The following is a 10,291-nucleotide window of genomic DNA, read 5'->3' on the forward strand; positions in this document are numbered from 1 at the left end:
ATTTAATTTAGTGTTTTTGTAGCTCTCAATGGATGATCACCTTAACATCCATTGAGAGAGTAGCTTGTGTATTAATAAGTTTTGTAACACATTCCTACATTCTACAATACCTTAAAAACTAGATGTTGTAGGATATTCAAAGTCATGTTGACTACTAGATTGATATGCAAAATTGGTTGCCAACTGTATATATTAGATGCCTTGTAATTTTACATAAGTAATATAGAGTTAACTGCTATGAAAGAATTTTAATGGATATTTCTACAAGGTTTCGACGGATGATCCAAGTCACATTCAATAGATGATCTAATAAAGTTTTAAAGGATGATCCAATACAATTTCGACGGATGATCCAATGAAGATTTAACGGATGTTCTAATTCAAATTGCAATTGATAGTGACTTGACAATCACATGAGTTGATTAGATGCAAATGGAATATGGCAGGCGATTTACAGGTTTTAGAGAACAAAGAAGCATTTCCATTTCCATGTTTACTTGAAGAAAATCAAAGATACTGGATGAAGAAATGAAGAAGCATATGATTAGACAAAGACACATTTTATTTTATTAGTTTGTCTTATTCACTTGTATCTTGGTAATATATAAACCAAGAGTAGCTAGTAGTAAATTTAAGCACTTAAACTAGAGAAATAGAAAAAACTGTATCTGTAAAGAATTTCTTTGTTCTTTGTCATTCTACTCGTAAGCAGCTGTGTGCAAATCTTGCATTACAGAGTTATCGATCTTATATATATCTCTTGTGGAAAAGTTCACTCCACCAGAAAGTTTTTAAATACTTGTGTTTAACTACTTTGTGTTCGATTATCTCAATATTTTCATTCCGCACTTTTGCTTAATCAAACAATGCCATATATATTTGAGATAGAGTATTTCTTAAAATCGAAAAAGAAACCAGAATTACATTCAACCCCCTTACGTAATTCTTTGTTAGATTGTTTGGGAATAACAAAAAGGTAACATATTATAGTTGAAAATGTTTTTTTCTATTATAATTCAATTACTAAATAAGGGTAATGCAGTAAATTCAGCGTGTACCAAAACTTTCAATATTTCATCTTTTATATAATAGTAATAGATTTAATTAAGAGAAATAAAAAAGGTAACATATTATAGTTGAAGTTCTAATATTATTATTCTATTTTATTAAATAAACTTGTATATGATATTTAGAGAAGTTGCTTTAATTAAGAGAAATAAAAAGGTAACATATTATAGTTGAAAATGATTTTTATTTCTTTTCTATTATAATTCGATTATTAAGGCTAATAAATTTTTTAAGTAAAATCAGGGTAATTCAGTAAATTCAGCGTGTACCAAAAGCAGGTACCATACCATAACTTTCAATGTTTTGTCTTTTATATAATAGTAATAGATATCCAACCCCTTCATATTTTTACTCAGGATCTTTAAGGTTAAGGTATGAAGATAAGAACAAAACACTATTTTTATTATAATCTCAAATTTAAAGTCTTATAGAACTCTCTTTATTTCAAACCCATTATATAAACATGTTTTAAATTTAAATTCATTTTATTCTAATACACACTACGTTTATCTATACTACACCTGTTCAAGAAGTTCAAAGCTTTCTTCTTGGATCAGGATTAGCACCCTTGGTGCCAGAGGATCCCTCCTCTTGAATCGCTTCTTTACCACTCGTGTACGAATGGGTTTCATTCTCTGCCTTTACTAAAAAAAATGAGTAACAAAAAAAAGGGTGAGCCATAATTGCTTAGCAAGTTTGCAATATATATAGTGTCATAAGAAAGCTAAGTGAATCTGATATGAATCAGTAAATGTAACACCCCCAAATACGGGGTCGGGGATCCGGGTTGTCACGAGTTCCATTTCCCTTAATAATACTTAATCTTAATAATCAACCAACTACTACGTACTGTGACCCCACTATACACACACACCACAAGTTATAGTCATAGAGATGAATAGCCAAAAATAACACAAGTCATTTTATTCCACAATTATAAACCATTACACCTTAAAAAGGTTTCTGAATAAATTTACATATTCTTTGCCATTATTACAATTCATAAATATAAATAAGTCTGGTACATCAAAAGTTGAAAGCCTAGCCTATTGGTAGATCCTACCTCAGCTACAACGACATCAACGCCTACAGGAAACTGCAGAACGTTTCCTATCCGCTCACGAATTGGGAGCTTGGTCCTGTTCATCTTGTCTATCTGTTGTTGTGTGATGAAAGAAGAAAGCAAGGGTGAGCAACAAGCCCACCGAAATAATATGTATAATAATTAACAATATATGAGCATTCTCATAGTACTCATGAAAGTCTTGGTCAAGTAAAAATGAACCAAGTTTGATATCTTATCGCGACCAAGTCGCAAAATATTCAGTATATATGTATATATACTTTTCAAAATCTTGGAAGTCCTCTTCCATGCATAATATACACAGAGTTCTAGTTTATAACTGTATAAAAATATCGTTGCAAGGTGATCTCATATATCTAACCTTGTCTCAACATTTTTATGAAAATATTTGTCATGCATAAGATAATCATTAACCAGATATAAGTTGAAAAGATGAAGTTACAAGATACTCCAATATACTTATATCTTTTCCGAATACTACTTGAACTACCACCGTTCAAGGTATAATCAGTTTCAAAAGTTCATCACATAGATGAGACTACAAGAAAAGACTTAGATAGATTCAATCTTTGAAATATCATTATAAATAATGAAGTTACGAGATACTTCATTAAGTCCTGATATATATATACACCTATATATATACATTTCATACACTCCTTGAAAACCTCTGTTATGAAAATTATAAACAGAGTTGCAATATCCAATGAATTTGGAAAGGAGAAAACCTTGGCATAAACCTGATATCTTGCTGATCAGGCAAAGATACCAATAAGTAACCTTTTCTACTAGTAGATGGACGAATTCCCCACTGGTCATCACCCTGGCCGCATTAAGACCTATGCTGGACTGCCACTCAGCCACTTACGCATTGATGGACTCCCACTGAGCCACTTACACTTTCATGGACGCCCACTGAATAATAAATAACCAAACATATACTTATACGAAAGTACGATCGTTATTTAAATAATCAAAAATAAGTTTGATTATCGAAACATTATTCTTTAATAAAATAAAGAATATTATTTAATAAAATAAGCGGAGTCATAAGTCCTCGAATGAATATTCAAAATAATATTCATTAAATAAAATAAGCGGAGTCATAAGTCCTCGAATGAATATTCAAAATAATATTCATTAAATAAAATAAAGTTATCGAATAAACCTTATTCGATTAATAGTTTTCAAAACTATTTATATATATACATATACTATACTCGGGAACATCGACTCCCGGTTTAGAAAAATGTTCACCTTCGGGTCCCCTATACTAAGGGTATACGCAACTACTGCTTATCTCTAGCATAGGTATTATGCAGTTTATAAGCATTGAATCAACAATTAGATATCAAGATTACGAAACAGGCATGCATATAAATATCATATCACATGCTCCAATATATCGCAAGACTTGCTAATAATAATCATGCACTTATCACAAGATAATGCATATACAAATATACATCACAACAACAGTTATACGGGTAGAAAACTTGCCTGAGTGTTCCCGGATAGACTTAAGCTTAGAGTAGGTCCGATAACCTATGAACAACAACATAAGTCAGAATTAAACCCCGGTCTCTTAAGAAACTAGACTTTAACCAATTGAACCTTAATGTTCGCTTATGGTCACTTCTATGCTTAAGGAATCACAAAAGTCGTTCGAGTAACCTCGGCTCCACCATTTTTAATAAATTACCCATTAAGAATCTTAAGGAGATTCTTTCGCGAGTACCCTACCAACTTCCTAATCCACTTTACATAACTATTTCATACTCCAATTAGTCATTTAAGGGACTTAACCAAGGTTTCAAAGTAAGGCGAGGGGTAATGGTTTGTTCGCGAAATGCCGTTACTTAAAACGGTCATTTCTCCTAAACCGTACATCGGATTCAAGCGAACCACATATCAAAATGAAGCTCGTAACATGAAAAATCTAAACATGGCAATGGTCAGACTCTTACAGTGAGTTGACGGGTCCTGAAGTTAAGAACAAAAACAGTCTAAGGTAAATCGGGCATTACGACGACTATATTTATGCGATTACCAAATTTTAAACTACTCCAATCAATCCACAAATCAATCCACAATCAACATCACAACCAAAATCCATCCATACTTCATTACAACAGTCCCAACATCTCATGATTTTCCAATTTATACTACCCCTAAACATGAACTAAATATATACTTACGGCTTGCTCCCGAGTTTTTTATTGGAAGGAAGAAAGTGATTAGGAGGTAAAGTACTTTCATCCCATTTTTGGAGTGAAAGTTTTGGAGTGAAAGATTGTTAAATTTGTATTTAATAACACTTGCTTTCGCTCCTTTTAAAAACTCGGGAGCACGATTACGGAGGGAAGTGAAACAACTTTACTTACCCTCCACTTGTTGTCCTTCCTTTTTAAAACTCGTGAGCAAGACGTTAAGTTCATTAACCAATAATCCAAGATTTACAACTTCAAACTCATTACAAATCCAACCACACTCTAAGTATACAAGAATCATGCTTCTCATGAACCATACCAAATATAAAAACTCTAAATATTCAAAATTAGGGCTAGGGTATGAGATTATACCTTCCTTGGTGAGTAGAAGTAACTAAGGAGCTTGAAACCACCCTTGAAAATCCTTACAAAAGCTATATCTAAACAAAAACATAAGATCAAAATTTTCAAGATCTTGAAAACACTATTTACTCTCTTCTTCCATAAATTATTGGAAGAGATTGTGAAGGAAATGGAAGCTTAGATTCATAGGATAGCTATATCTATGCTTAAGGAACCTTGGATAATTACCTCACAATTTAACAATACTTGGATCTTGGATTTTGATTTTCTTCTCCTTGAAGAAATGAAGAAGCCGAAAGCTTCTTTCTTCAAAATGAAAGTCAACTTGTGTTTTTGTGTTATGATTTGTTTTGGCTTGGTTTATATCCTTTTGTTGTTAATTAACTTTTTACCATGGTAAGAAATGAATGGCTCACAATCAACCAACCAATCCCTCCATTTGTCATGCTTAAGTCACCATGCTTATGTCATCTTTCTCATGTCATCTTCTTACACTTGTCTTCTTCTTGTTGGTGTGATGACATCATCATCCACTAACCTCTTTGATTAACTCCTAATTACTTGGCTAATGATCGCTTATCTGTTATACGGTTCGCTTAACTTTCGTTCTCGTTTATCGTTTGAGGGATCATACCCGAGATCTTATTACTTGGGTTCCCCTAAACCTTTCTCAATATTTTATATTCTTTTTTTTATTCTCTCTTATAATCCTTGAATTAAAATCCTTTTAATCATGTTACCTTATACTCAATTCTTTCTGTATCTGGTGGATTTTCGGGAAAAATCAAAGTGTTCGAATTTGGATTCTGACGATCTTTACATACACTTATATACCATACAGAGTATTAATAAGATCTCAGAATGTCAATAAAAGAACCCCTACATAGTGTGGCAGGAAAAGTTTTCTTATTCAGCATAATCAGCAAAATCACTATTCATATGGGTTACAAAAAGTCCAAAATTTTTGGGGTTATTACAGTAAATCAGATTCTATATGTATCTGTATATCTCTGTAATGGAATATGAAGGCCGTTGTCGGTGATTATCAATAAACTAGATTGGACACGAACAATCACAGTACTGTAATATGCTGATCAGTCAGATACAGCACAGATCTATGCTATTCGCATAGACCCACATCATAACAGGGTACCCAGGCTCATTTCTGGCCTCCGTAATTCATTCAAGGGTCCAGTTCATTCCTGACCCTAATCGTTACCATCCAGTCCGTAGGAAAAACATCTAGAATAATCAGTCTGCTTCAATGTTATCTCAGCATCAAAATATACATCAGGATATAGATATTGCATAATCTATTGGAATATGAATAAAGTATTCAATGTATTAAGAGAAATCAGAAATCAAAATAAAAGTGTGATCGAAGGAACAGTAACTGTGTATCAGTGTTTGTGAATAGAAATTATTAAGATTGGTTGAGTCAAAAATTGAATAAAACAATTCACTATTCTGAATTTAGAATAGGGGAAAAACTTTCCTGATACGCGATCTATCTCAAGTTCATCACAATTCTCTAATACTGGCTTGAGCTGCCTTGATGGATTCGTATCTATCAAGGAAAAATACTCATTTAATTGACTTATACCTTGTTCGTATATCAATTCGAATCCACGTAGCCCTTATTGTCTACCCGCACGATTATAACTGACTCGTATAATAATTAACTAACAATTAAGACTCGATTAACCACATAAATCACATAACACATAAGTCATATAGTCACTCTCGGTTTTAAAATATTTTTAGAATTGAAATCGAATCATTATTCGCATTATTGAACAATATCTGACTCGTTTCCTAATTTTTAGAATTTATTAGACTTGTATTCCTAATGAATCGGGTGTATAAATAAATAAATATCAAAAGCCGACTCGTTTTTGGCAGAAATTAAGATTTAAAACTATTTTTGTCGGAAATAGATCATTTTTCTGAGTCTAGGAGCGTTCTTTCGATTAAATCAGATAAACGGTTCAATTAATATTCAATAAATAAGAATAAATCAATTATTATTCGAAATAATTAATTATTCAAAGTAACTGAACCTTAAATACATTTTTAAATAATTAAAGAAATTAAGATTTAAAACTATTTTTGTCGGAAATAGATCATTTTTCTGAGTCTAGGAGCGTTCTTTCGATTAAATCAGATAAACGGTTCAATTAATATTCAATAAATAAGAATAAATCAATTATTATTCGAAATAATTAATTATTCAAAGTAATTGAACCTTAAATACATTTTTAAATAATTATTTAGGAAAAACCTGAATTAAAATTAATTTTTCCATAACTTTTGGAATTAAAATGAATTTAAAACAAAATATTTAATATACTGATTAATTATCAAAATAATTCATCAATTTAAATAGATAATAAATAAGTAAATAAGTAAATAAATAAATAAATAAGTAATTTCCGAATTTCGGAAAATATTTTATATTTATTTATTAAATAATTAATTAAATTAATTAATTAATCAATTTATTAAATAAATAAAACTAAATTTTGGAATTTATAAAAATAAAAGTGAAATAATAAAATTCAAAAACATTATTTCAGAATTTGATTTAGGGCAGAATGGATCGAAACCGGGTCGAAATCTGGGTCAGCGGGTCACCGGACCACGAAGAACAAGCCGGAACTTTTCCAGTTCCCAGCTAGTTTGGTGTAACTCCGGCGAGCTCGTTTAATCACCAATCTCCCGTGTTTCTGTCCAGTTTCAACACCAATTGATCCCACCATGTCTCAGCCATTCAAACACGGCCTTCACGGCAACCGACGACGTTGAGGTCGTCTTCTCCGGTGAAGACACGAACAAATCCGGCAAACTCGACTACAACTCCGGCGAGCTCGATTCGCGGCCTAAACGGTATCGTTCGAGCTAGTTTCTTCAAGGTTTTAATTCTAAACTTCGTTCTAAGAAATAATCAACCATCAATTACAGTCCATAACCCTCAGAACAATTGTCCGATCAAAATCAAGCAACTTTCCGGCCAAAACTTGATCTTACTAATTTGTACATGAAATCATACGTTCTATACGTCAAAACAAAGCTAAAAACTCATACAATTAAACCCCTATGCTTAATCGTATCTTAGATGTTTCTAAAATCAAACACGATTATACAATGAAACACACAAATCCTAAAAGTATGAACTATCACTTTGGGCAATTGATACCTTAAACCGACTGTACACATCACAGAGAAGCTATATCAATCACTTAAAATATCTAATAGCCCCTAGAATCAAAGCCTTATTTCCTGGTATGAAACCTAAAATTACAATTGAAAATCAACAAATCTAAACATGAAATTTATAGTGAAACTGGAAAGTAGAGATCATAAATTTCAAATCGGTTACTTACATGATCGATTTGGACAACAGTAATACCTTGAAATCAAGCTTTGATCTTCGATTGTCAAGAACCTTAATTTCAGAGAATTTTGGGGATTTTTGCTGATTTTTACTAATTTTATGGGGAATAATTTTTAAAATTTTAATATCAAATAAATACAAAATATATGCCAAAGTTTCCCAAAAATTGTGAATAATTCAAAAATGCAAAGAAATGAAATATTTGAAAGTCCCATGATTTTATAAAAATTAAAATATGATTTTTGGGGTTTTTAGACCCATAGGGACCCGGGAAAGTCATTTTTCGGGAAACGAGAAATTTTCTAAATTAGCTGGATGTTCAGAATACCGATATGGTATAAGCATAATAGGCAAAATAAGACCAATTATTTTATATGCAATATCAGCTATTAAAATAAATGTTGGGTCGTATAACTTTTGATATAAAAACATTGTTATTCGTTGGACCCTTGAAGCAACTTTCAAATGACGTATAAGCTACAAGATAAGCTTAGAGCTTATCACGTAATAAATTACCCGATAAATACCCAAAAAATACTCTGAACTACTGATAAGTGGCATTTTATACCACTTAGAACGTCTTATAATGGCTTGAATTGATGTCTTGAAATCAAGAATTTTGTGTATTTGACGCATTTTTCTAGTGTTTTTGCATTTCAGGGTATAACTTGCGTATGTAGGAAGAATTCATCATAATAAGCCTAGGGAAGTACATGGAATCGGTTGCGTGGAGTTGTGCGAAAAAACTCAGCAAAATCAGGAGCAGAATAGTCATTTTTCCAGAAGCATGCCAGGCGCCCGCCTGGGATCTGGGGCGGCCGCTTGGGAGCTGAGGGCCCGCTTGGAAATCTGGGGCGGCCGCCTGGGGTCAAGAATTTTAATGCTGGATTTTTAATTTATGTTCTATTGGGCTTCCGAGACTGCTGATTCTTGTGGACTTCTATATAAGTAATATTTAGAGACGTTTCACAATAAGAAGCTACAAGTATTAATCAAGTGAGGAGCAAGGAGAGAAGATTAAGAAGACCGTTTTAGCACACCACAACGAAGAAGAGGAAGCATACGATTTCTTGCGATTCTTTTATTCGTTGTAACAGTGGATGCTAGTTTTCCTTACTTTGAACCTTAATACTCTTGTGACGTACTCTGGTTTTAATAAGTATTTTATTATTTTATATTTTCGTGTTATTATCATGTTTTCATATGAACCCATGGTGGCGATGAGTTCTATCATGGGCTAATTGTGATCATAGGGTCGTAGCGGATTTACTATGAATTTCTTTAGTTAATTGTTTAATACCTTGGTATGTGATGATTTTATGATATCTAGCATAGGTTGTGCTTATTCATCTTATGTGCGTCGTGAACATATAAGATAGCCTGTTAATCTCTTGTGAAGCGACAGTGAATCTTGAGATTTAGAACTTGCCATGCTAGCATAGGTTCGTGTATTGTATGCATGATTAGTGGGTAACTCTAACCGTTTTACTTGCCCTGTATAATCATAATGAATAACTTGCGCTTAAATCGTTATATCGTCAAATTCTGTAGACATATAGGGTCTCAACATAATTGATGCCTATTGAACTTCTATCTTAATTTTTGGATGCTTGGTAGAATGGTACTTGTACAACGAAAGTTGGCTTCTATTAGTTTCATGTTGTTGGATTAATATCATCACTGTTACATGCTAAGGGTAATAAAAATAACTATTGAATGAAGTAGTAATGAAGTTATGATCTCATGTGTGTTTAATATTGTTAATTCAAGTTTTATTTAAGTGTTTTATTCTCATAGTTAATCGTAGTTAATAATTAGTCAATCAACCTTAAGTGTTAGTGTCTTTGTCACACCCCCAACTTAAATAGCGAAATAAATATAGCTATTACATCTTTTTAATGAAGAATACACAACCAAAATCCAAGATCTTACAGTTTAGGGTTTGGAACAGCCCAACACTACCAACTATTACATCTGATTACAAATACCGAGTCCTCACACAACTATTATTACTTATTCTACCTGAGCTCGAACATAAGCATCAGCATCACAGGTCTTACGGGCAGTCTGCTTGAATCTAACCATAGCTGCTAGCTGTAATATAAGGGTAAAGCAAGAAGTGAGCCAAAAGCTCAACAAGTGCTAATAGTACAACGCAAAACATAAATCGAG

Source organism: Apium graveolens, chromosome 7, assembly GCF_009905375.1.
Source record: "Apium graveolens cultivar Ventura chromosome 7, ASM990537v1, whole genome shotgun sequence".
In the NCBI taxonomy this organism is placed as follows: domain Eukaryota; kingdom Viridiplantae; phylum Streptophyta; class Magnoliopsida; order Apiales; family Apiaceae; genus Apium; species Apium graveolens.